At 48.0% G+C, this 10,628-nt stretch overlaps 1 long non-coding RNA gene across 1 annotated transcript; it reads left to right on the top strand.

The window, feature by feature from the left end:
• Positions 1-459: 459 nt before the first annotated feature.
• LOC125085981 (uncharacterized) lies at positions 460-4,057 on the top strand. Its single transcript, XR_007123065.1, has 3 exons — positions 460-596; positions 2,338-3,527; positions 3,857-4,057. It is a non-coding gene; the product is annotated as an uncharacterized LOC125085981 (long non-coding RNA).
• Positions 4,058-10,628: the final 6,571 nt, after the last annotated feature.

The raw sequence follows: 10,628 nt of genomic DNA, 5'->3' as shown, positions 1-10,628 counted from the left end.
TGGTTTTAAATTAGTTGGGTTGAGGCATGACCTCCCCAGGGGAGCAACTCCTCTCCCCAGGGACTGTAAGCTGATATCCAAGAAGACTGGCTGTGAGATTTGGACACAGACTGCGATCTACCTGCGTGCACAAATGTCTAATTGTTCCTGATTTGTTCAGAAAGCTTCTCCTGATACTTGGTAGCAGCTCAGGTCGGGGTCAGTCCCTGAGCGTCCAACAGAGAGATTTTCCCAGGTTTCTTGATGGAGACTGGAGACATTGGAATTGGGGCACCTTGAACTCAAACTAGCTGGCCATTCCTGCCCAGACACCCCTGACCCCAAAGGTCATGCCAAGAGCCCAGAGGCTCTGATCGCGATTTCACCACCTCAGCTAATAATGGCCCTCATTGTGTGTTTCCCAAATGCCACAAGGCTCCCTTCTCTCCAGGTTTCACGGATCCACCCTGCTCATAAAAAGACCCTGGATTGTGTCAGCATTCCTCTGGGCCTCTCTCTGCTTATCAAAGTCCAGACCCTTTGGTGTGGGCTGACGGATGCCTGGTGTGCTTTTCCAAGGTGGGCTAGTGAGACAGAAGACAGTAGAGGTGGGAGAGGTGAGTGGAGTAAAAGTGAGGCTACTGTGTCAAAAAGATAATAATAAAGATAAAATTTAAAGATATTATTAAATATCTAAATATTATTAAAGATAATAATTTTCTTTTCAAAAAGAAAATAGAGTAACTTATACTAAGTTATTTCTCTCTCACGCCAGATTTCAGGTGAGTAGTTCAGAGGTGCTATACTCCAAAATGGCTTCCTCAGCTCCGGCCCTCACATTCTGTATCCTTGCCATCAGGAAGGAGGAGAGCACAGGCTTTTGTTTTAAGGGGCCGGCCCGGTAGAGCGCACATATCACTTCTACTTATCTTTCACGTTGGCCCAAGCGTAACTACGTGGACACCCGTAGCTGCCAGGGAAACTGGGAGGCGCAGTCTTTAGCTGAGTTGCAGGTGCCCAATAAGAATTTCTCTTCCTGTGGACGAGGAGGACGGGCATGGGGTGGGCAGGCGGCGGCCGCCACAGTAACTCTGCGAAGCTCTTGCACGGATTGAGAGGCTATTTATGTTTTCTTTCAGAAGTCGAGATTCAGGGCGCCTGGGTGGCTCTGCGGGTTACAGCTTCTGCCTTCGGCTCAGGTCATGATCTGGTCCTGGGATCGCGCCCCACGGGGAGCCTGCTTCCCCCTCTCTCTGCCTGCCGCTCTGCCTGCTTGTGATCTCTGTCTGTCAAAAAAAAAAAAAAAAAAAATCTTAAAAAAAAAAGAAGTCGAGATTCAGAGTCGGATTATTGGGTTTAGAGCCACAGCTCTGCCTCTCAGGTGTGGTCTTGGCAAGATGTCCAACGCCTCTGACCCCCAGTCTCCCCCTCTGCACAAGCAGTCATGATAATCAGTCTGCCCACCTCCCTGGGATGTTGGGAGGCTCGAACCGCACTAATGTCTTTGAGCACCTAGAGTGAGGGCACGGTCACCTCACACCTCAGTAAGAACACTACTTACTGCCCTGGGACATGCTGAGGTGGCTTTTTGTTGTGAGCACCTGGTGTTGGCTGTTCCACTTGATTTAGGGCAAAAACACCCTAAACCACATATCTGAAATTTCCTGGAATTGAGTCTCCCCTCACAGGGAGCTACTTTGGTATGTCCCAGTCACCTCAAGTGAGACTGCTGTGGCCGTGCACCTCTCCCCGGGGTTCCTGGGCCCCTGTCTTTCTCCTGAGGGGCGGTCCTTGGCCACCAGCCCTCCTGGCTCTTTCTGAGCTCTAATCATGTGTGGCCCATGAAAGCCCTGGAAGTTACTTCTCGCAGAGCAGATCTGGATGGAGAGCCCTGAAACTGGACTGGTGGGGAGGAAGACAGTGAGCGGTCCCCAGCTTGGCCAGTCTAGGCGGTTCCCCCCAGCCCAGGGGCAACAAAGCACAGAAGGCAGGTTTGGCAAGTCTTTGCCATCTTCACTGAGCTTGTATGACAGTCTACAATGTGTGTTAGTATTAGAAAAATCTGTCTTCTTGGGGTGCCTGGGTGGCTCAGTGGGTTAAGCCTCTGCCTTTGGCTCAGGTCGTGATCCCAGGGTCCTAGGATCGAGCCCCGCATCGGGGTCTCTGCTCAGTGGGGAGCCTGCTTCCCCCTCTCTCTGCCTGCCTCTCTGCCTCTTGTGATCTCTGTCAAATAAATAAATAAAATAGAATTTAAAAAAGAAGAATCTGTCTTCTCCATTGGTTTCTAAGCTCCTGAAGGAAGGAAGGGCAGGAAGAAGGAAGGAAGGAAACCTTTTCTCAGCATCTTTTCTGTCACAGGAACATAAAGAACTTGCCAGCATTTGGCCCTCATCCAACCTCACTGCCAGAGGGTATCAGGACTTCCTTGTAGATGGATAAGGAGGCAGAGGTTGGACTCCCTTGCTCAGGACGACTCAGCCATTAGTAGAGGAGTCAAGATTTGAACCAGGACCTATGACACCAAGTCTGGCTCTCTTTCTATAATGCCATAATTATTTTTATGATAGTTGAGGGTGAAAAGGTAGAAGTCGGCTGGTCAGTCATTGGGTCCTTCTCTGGGCACGACTAGCATGATCTCCTGTCTGCCACAAGGACCCAAAAGAGTTAGAATAAACTCTTTTTCAGCTTTTCATCTCTGACAGTGCGCAGCATAGTACCTGACATGTGAAACAGATCATTACAGTATTTACTGGACATACTTGAGTTGTTGGATTGATATTTTTAGAAGAATCATCATTGCATTCCAAGAGGCCTTGTGAAGTCTTCGTGGGGCTAGGGTCCTGCAGACACAGCAATCAAGTGAAATCAAGGAAAGGGGTTTTCCGGACGCCACTGTTCACGCCCAGATTCCTGGCAGGCCCTGAGCACGAGTTCACCAATGCTCCACTGTGTCTGGTATCTGAATCACGCTCAGTCTTGAATCCATGGCCGAAGGAGATGGCAGCTTCCGGCAGGCATCTCTGAGAGGAGAGAATTTCCACTGAGGTTTGCGCATGGCAACCATCCATCCTGGATTTTCTGGCACGGTCCCAATTTTATGTCTTTCGTTCAGAAGGCACATGCCTGGTGGGGTAATGCGTCCTGCTCTTGAATTTGGAAAATATGGTCACAGCAGGCACGTGGAAGGTGCCTTTTATTGCTTCCTGCTGTAGATCAAAAGTAGAGGGGTGGGACTGCCCAGGGGAGCCTGCTTTACCCCAGCAAGGGAGGGACCCCAGGGCTCATGAGTCATTCTGTTATTCTGGTGAGGTCAGGAAGCTGGGGGCAGCTTCCCCAGAGAGAACCAACTGGAGCAGGGCTGCATCCCGAGAACTGGGTTCTGGAAAAGCTACAGAAAGTGATAACAGGAAAGAAAAGGAGCAGAGGCAGAAACTGGATCTCATTGCACAAAGGAAGGAGGGGACCCAAGGGCTCCTTGTGACACAGGAAGGAGCACATTTGGGGAAGTGAGAGCTCTCTCTGCAGATCCTTCAGAATCGAGGCCAACCGTGGGTGGCCCCAGGGCAAGCATGAGGTTCTTCTGCGGTTCTGGCTCTTTCCACACCTGGGTGGGGTCAGTGCTGGGTAAGGGTGCCTCTCACGAGCACTGTCAAACTATGTCAAGAGCCTATTTGGTTTCTAGGGTCAGTCCATTCCCATCTCCCCAGTCCGCACTCTGCCCACCCTTCAGTCCCCAGCCCATCTGGGGGCTCCCTGAGGGCTGGGCTTTGTGCTAGGACTCAGGAGACCCGGGATCTTATCGGGATTCACTAATCAGCTCTAAAACCTGGGGTGCATCACTTTCCCCCTCTGACCCCTGTTTTCTTGCCCATCGGAGGAGGACCCCCAGCAGCCGGCCGAGCTACGGAGCACTTACCCCTCGCAAGACCATTGCTTCGCTCCAAGGGGAACCCAACGGGCTGACTGCACAAGAGGGCAGCTCGACAGTGTCAGTTTTCCTCAGTCCAGTAAATGGTTTTCGATTCTACCCACTTCCTTCCTTCATTCGTTCACTCAGTCTGATGTGTACTGAGCAACGTCGTCCGCCAGCCCCGCTACATGCCAGCTAGTGTTACTCCTGCTCACCGAGTCCCGCGAGTGTGTCACGGGCTGTCTTGCCTGCTTTAGAGAGACCCTCCACCCCATTTAATAACCCCGCCCCCCCCCCCCCTTGCAGTTGTAGGAGATGATACTTCCCTTTCTGGGCTGAGAGGGGTTTAAGCAACTTGCTCCCTAACCCTTGATTCTGTCAGAATCTGGTCCTGGTGTCTTGATACACTAATTCTGTCGCTACAGAGACACAGGACATGCATTTAGTTGGTTTCTGATCTTAAGGAGCTTCCAGCCAGCAGCCCTGTGGCGGAAGGCCAGCCCCGGACATTAGAACATGTCCCACCCATTCCAGAAAACCTGGTGACCCTAGTACACACAGCCAAAACTCCTTTTCCCTGGAGGCTCCCAGCCCCAAGTCCCACAGACCTAGTTTCCCACAAGAACATAAACTGTAGGATCAGCGCCCTCGTGCGTCAGAAAAACAACCTATGTTTGAACTGTGAAGCCCTTTAGTTTTAACTTTTTTTCCCTTCCCTTCTGTGTCTTTGAAACAAGTTGGGGAGAGATGACGGCCAACTGCTAACCGGCAGAACCTGACCCAGAGGCACACGACTAAGTGCCAGGACCAGCAGGAGCGCACAAATGGGAGTGATCTCGGCACACCCCCTCGCTGAGTGACTTGAGGTCCTGCGTTAGCCTGGAAAATCAAAACTTCGATTGCTCCGATCTGAGAATGATCCTTGCTTCTTTATATGTTCCCTTTCTTCCTTTATACTTGCTTTTTCATTTCTTTTCTCCTTTTCTTGTTTTCCATTCATTTGCTTTTTTCCTCTTCTCTACTCTCCCTAACTACTCCTAGGAACAGCTATATTTCCCTATAAAACATAACATTTTTATTTCTCTCTTATATGTTATTCGAAAAGTTTGCCTCTTACTTTGGAGGGTGTGTTTTGGTGGAGAGGGTGTGCAACAAGGGAAATGCTGGTATAACAGAGAAAATCAGACTCGGAACGAGATCTGGATTTACCTCCATCTCCCCATCCCTCTCTGCTCTTTGCGTGGGTGATTAGCAGTTAGTTTTTAAAACACATGCCGTGCAAATGACACACTGTGCAAGTTGGGTGATAGGAGGTAGGAAAGCACATGTAATACTGTAAAGGTCGGGGTGAGAGCGGCACAGAGTAACGCAGGCCTTGCGTTTGCTCCAGGTGGGTCATGATATGTGTCCTTGCGGAGTCTCTCAGAAACCAAGGCAGAGAGGAACGCGCAGTTAGGATTTGCGTTGATCGTACTCATTAGGTGAAAACACACAATTGTTCTTTGGAAGGACTGTGCTTTCTGATATCCAGACTGGACAAATTCTGCTGCACTGGGAGACACTCTCACAAAGGCCCTGCCAAATTCACACTAACAAATGTCCTCCAGTGTTTCTTACAACAATGTTCCCAGTCAGGCTGATTGTGTCACTCCAGGGTATAGTTCAGTAAAAACAAAACCAAATGGGGTTGGGGTGGAGGGCACAATATCATCCAAGCACAATTCTCTGCTACTCTGCTACGTTTCAAGGATAAACTTCAGAATTATTACAGGAATGAGTAGACTGCATTTTCCTGGGCAATTTCCCACCGCCCATTTTATTTCTCCTGACTGGGATTTTGATAAAACCGAACAAGGCAGAATAGGAGTTTGTGATCTCTCGAAAGAACCTGCATTACGGATAAAAAGAAGATTGTCGCGCTTTTAATGACTAAAGGGGAGAAGAGCGTCTAGGGTTGTCTCCAGACTCACGGCTGGCTGGTGCCTCACTCCGTCTCAGCAGAGGAAATAAAAGTGCCGAGAAGCTGGCACCAAAATCTCTTTCAGAAAACAGTTTGAGGTCGACTCCAGCTTTTGAAAGAAAGAAAGAAAGAGGCACCAAAAAACTCTCAAACTTTCACGTGTGCAGGACCTACTAAGATACTTGTTTAAAATGCAGAGCCCGGGGACCCACCCCCCACAGATTTTGGTCTCACTGTTCTAGAGTGGATCAGTGAATGTGCGTTTTAAACTCAGGAAACAGTTGGGACACGGCTCTGACATATGTAGTTGGGGGGAAAAGAATTCAAGGCAGATGCTCGTGGTCATTCACTTGGACAAAAATCTCACAATAAAACTCCTTGACTGATGTTAATTTTAAACTATAGTTTCCTGGTAAATCCTGTGGGACAAATTAGTGTAGAATGGCGCCCCATCCCCAGGAAGTAGATGTTCTAACCTGATGCATAGAATTGCCGATATAAAGCAACTTTATGTTGCAAGATGTTTGTCAAAACCGATTTTAGAATAGGTCAACTCAAGTCAGTAGGTCACTTACGGTTGGGTTTGTCTGCACAACAGAAAAATCACAGTGGGGGTGCCTGGGTGGCTCAGTCATTAAGCATCTGCCTTTAGCTCCGATCATGATCCCAGGGTCCTAGGATCGAGCCCTGCATCGGGCTCCTTGCCCAGTGGGAAGCCTGCTTCTCCCTCTCCAGCTCCCCTGGCTTGTATTCCCTCTCTCTCTATCACTCTCTGTCATAAATAAATAAAATCTAAAAAAAAAGTGTGTGTGTGTATATATATGCATATATATGTACATATATACACATATGCATATACTGTGATTAAAAAATATCTGTCTATCAGAGTGGCTTAAAGAGAGATTAGTTCTGCTTCCCAGAAATGAGTTTCAGAGACTGGCAGTGCTGGGCTGGTCACATGCAGTGCTCTGCTATGTGGGGACCCAGGCTCCTTCCACTGTATTGATGCCCAGCATATGGCTGGAGGTAGCTGCTGGAACTCCGGTCATAGTTCCACATTACAGAGAGCAGGAAAGAAGAGGGTGAAGACTGACGGACCCCTTCCCTTTAAGGAGACTTTCCAAGTTCGTACTCAGCATATCTGCTTCCGTTTCATTGCCCAGAACTTAGTCTCATGGCCATATCTGGCTGTGAGGATTTGAAGGTCTGGGAAATGTACTCTTTATTTTAGGTGGTCATGTGCCCAGCTAAATTTGGGGGTTGATGACAAGGGGAAGAAGCTGGAAGTGGGTATTGGGGGACATCTCCCAGTCTCTGCCATGGTCATTTGTGGACACAGATTAGGTGACAAGGTCAGTCATTGGTTGAAGCGAGTTCTAGTGGGCAACCTCTTTTAGGAAAAATCTGCCTTTCTGAGCTCAAGAACAGACACTCATGTTTCCTTCTCATCTCAGAGCAAAAGCAGTTCACGAGATACACACTGTAAAGGTGATGTGTCAGAATCCCTTTGCTTGTTTCCAGTCTTGCCGTTTTAAAAACTCTACATGTGTCACATGACTGTGACACGCAAGCAGCACAGAAGGTACAAAAGTTCAAGTTCCTGCTGCCACAGCCCCCAGCCCCCGTCCTACCTCAAGCAGTCTCGGGGACACTTGGGGACCAGACAAGATTTTGTCTTCCACTCACCCTTGCTACTCGTTACGCTTACCCTAACCCTATTTTGTTTTGTTCTGTATCAGTGTGGGGTTCCGGTGGGGTTTATCACAAGGAGGGAGGCTGGAGTCAAAGATTACAGATGTTAGAGAGTTCGAAGGGCTTGAGAAATTGCAATGGGTTCTCACAAGTAATTCCTTGGTATATAAACCAGGAAATGTAAATGGGACTAGGTTTGCCCCACCCCCAACTTGAGTAAAGGAATTTTCTTTATTTTGTAATACCGGGTGGCTGGATAACACCAGCAGGCCTCTGTGCCAAAGAGAAGGCTCAGTGGAGGGGAGGACATTTTTTCCTTTTTGATTTGCTTATTTATTTGATTTCCTTTTTGATTTGCTTATTTATTTATCTAATACCACCTTGTACGAGAGGCTCAGGGTGGTCAAAGGTACAAAAACATTGACATTAAGGTCAAAAGATGGAAAAGGCAAGGTTGTGAGTCTTGTACTAGTGGGCCAAGTGGGTGACAGAATGAGGAGGTCACACCCTTTCTAAGGGACAGTAGCTCGTGCTTCAGGCCTAGGCCTCCTGATCTATTTCCTTAGAGGATGGCAGAAAAGTGGGTTTTCTGATTTATAACTTTCAGAAACTCCATCCTTAAAAAGCTTCGAGTTGGAAGCCAGTTGGTGGTTTTTCTCAGAGAGGTGGGGAAAACCGGGAGGAGACGTGAGCATGATGGCCTGGAATGTTCTGGGTCTTCATCTAGGCTGATTCCATGGGTGTGTGTAGCCCGTGATCATTTAATGGGTCCACACATAGATTTGTGCCTTTCCTCTCAGATGAAAAGGTAAAAGGTAAATTAATGCCACAGTAACTGCAGACTGGCCAAAGTACGTCTCTAGCCTGGATTTGGTCGGCGGGATGCTGTTGTAGCTTCTGAAACAAGACCGAAACGGAAGTTAGGTTTTCAGCCTGGAAGGGCAGGTCCCAGCGGCCGAGAGAGATGAACAGGAAGCAGAGGTCCACTTTGGGGCTTCTCAGCAGCCAAAGCAAATGGGAAAATGAAAAATACAGTCATTTACATGGTTTGTCAGGCCAAGGAGAGAAAAAGATAAATGGATACCCCCCAAAAAACTGTCCTCGGCACACAAAAAGGACAGAACATCTGCGTTTTTTTTTAAATCACTGGGTGAAAGAGGTTTTATTTTAGGCTCTGGCTTGTTTTATGTTTTTTGGCTTCCTGGGCTGGGAAAAGAAATTTCTTTTTCGTGCAAAAGTAAGTATGTTATATAAATGTATAGAGATATTATATATATGAGTAATATCTAAACTAGATTATTACCACTACCTCCCACACGGCCAGTGGGATTTCTTCTCAGCCTCCGGCCTCCCCACAAGACGTCAGAGTATCCTAAATTTTGTGTTCGAAATTCTTTGGCTTTTTAAAGACTTTTTATTTATTTATTTGAGAGAGGGAGAAAGAGAGAGAGGTAGAGAAAGCACAACAGGGGGAGGAACAGAGGGAGAGGGAGAAGCAGGCTCCCCACGGAGCAGGGAGTCCGATGCGGGGCTCGATCCCAGGACCCCAGGATCATGACCTGAGCTGAAGGCAGACGCTTAACTATGGAGCCCCCCAGTTGCCCCTACTATTTCTCTTATTCTTAGTTGAGCTAATAGATAAAAGTTCAAAACATGCCTGCTGATATGGATGTGTATGTTACGTGTGCGTGCTGACGCCTACTTGCAGATAAGTGAAGGAAGCAAGGGAGGAATGAGGGTTATTTCCATAGTTTTCTTTTTTTTTTTTTTTAATTTGAATTCTCTTGCCATCAATCCAGCAATCACACTCCTTGGTATTCACCCAAAGGATCTGAAAACGTCTGTCCACACAAAAACCTGCTCACAGACGTTTATAGCAGCTTGATTGATGATTGCCAAAACCTGGACACAACCAAAATGTTCTTCAGTGGGTAAATGAACAAATCAGCAGTGGCCCACCCACATAGTGCAATCTTGTCCAGTGCTAAAAGTAAAGGAGTTATCAAGCCTTGAAAAGGCGTGGAGGAACTTTAAATGCAAATTAGTAAGTGAAAGGAGCCCATCTAAAAAACAGCTACACACTGTACCACCCAAACTATCCAACATTGCAAAGGCAAAATGGTAGAGACATTAGAGCGATGAGCGGTTGCCGGGGGTCGGGAGGCTGGGGACGAGGGATGGATGAGCAGGTGGGGCCTGGAGCATTCTGAGGCAGTGGAGGGACTTGATAGAGTTCCATAATGGTGGAGACATGTCATTATACATCTGTCTAAACCCATGGAATGTCCAACACCAAGAGTGAACCCTAACGTAAACTATAGACTTTGGGGGATTATGACGTGTTAGTGTGGGTTCATTGATTGTAACAAATGTGGCACGCTGGTGGGGATGTTGAGATGGGAGAGGCTGTACCAGTGTGGGGCGGCAGGTAACTGGGAAATCACTGTTCCCCTCAATTTTGCTGTGAACCTAAAACTGCTCTAAAAAGAAGTTTGGTTTTTTTGGAAGGCAGATGGCTACACGCAGTGCCTCACTGGATGCGTCTGGAGTCTCGGAACCTTGACTCCCCTACGTTCTCCTACAAAGGGACCTCGAGAGTTTGTTTGGAAGGTCTAGCAGGGGACACAGCCACTTGTATACCCTCGACCAGAGAATGATCAGCCTTGGGGCGCCTGGGTGCCTCAGTCGTTAGGGGTCCGCCTTCGTCTCAGGTCATGTTCCCAGGATCCTGGGATCTAGCCCCACACTGGGCTCCCTGTTCAGCTCTATCTCCCTCTGCCCTCCCCTTATTCATGCACACCCCCCCCCTCAAAAAATAAATAAATAAAATCTTTTAAAAAAGATATAATAAAAGATAGAGATGAATAACCAGGTGAAAGGTGTACAGGGCGAGATCCAGGAGGATGTCAAGCACACACCCTTCTGTCCCCATGGGGTTTGGGGTGCTTCTGGCTTATGAATGCTTTTATCATCCTGGAAGCTCTCCAAACCCAGTTTAGGGCTTCTACAGAGGTTTCATACATAGGCCTCATTGATTACATCATTGGCCTTTGGTGATTAAGTCAGTCTCCGGCCCGACTCCCCTCT

The sequence above is a fragment of the Lutra lutra genome, chromosome 15 (assembly GCF_902655055.1).
Source record: "Lutra lutra chromosome 15, mLutLut1.2, whole genome shotgun sequence".
NCBI classification, from domain to species: domain Eukaryota; kingdom Metazoa; phylum Chordata; class Mammalia; order Carnivora; family Mustelidae; genus Lutra; species Lutra lutra.
This window is presented reverse-complemented; position numbering and strand designations above follow the sequence as displayed.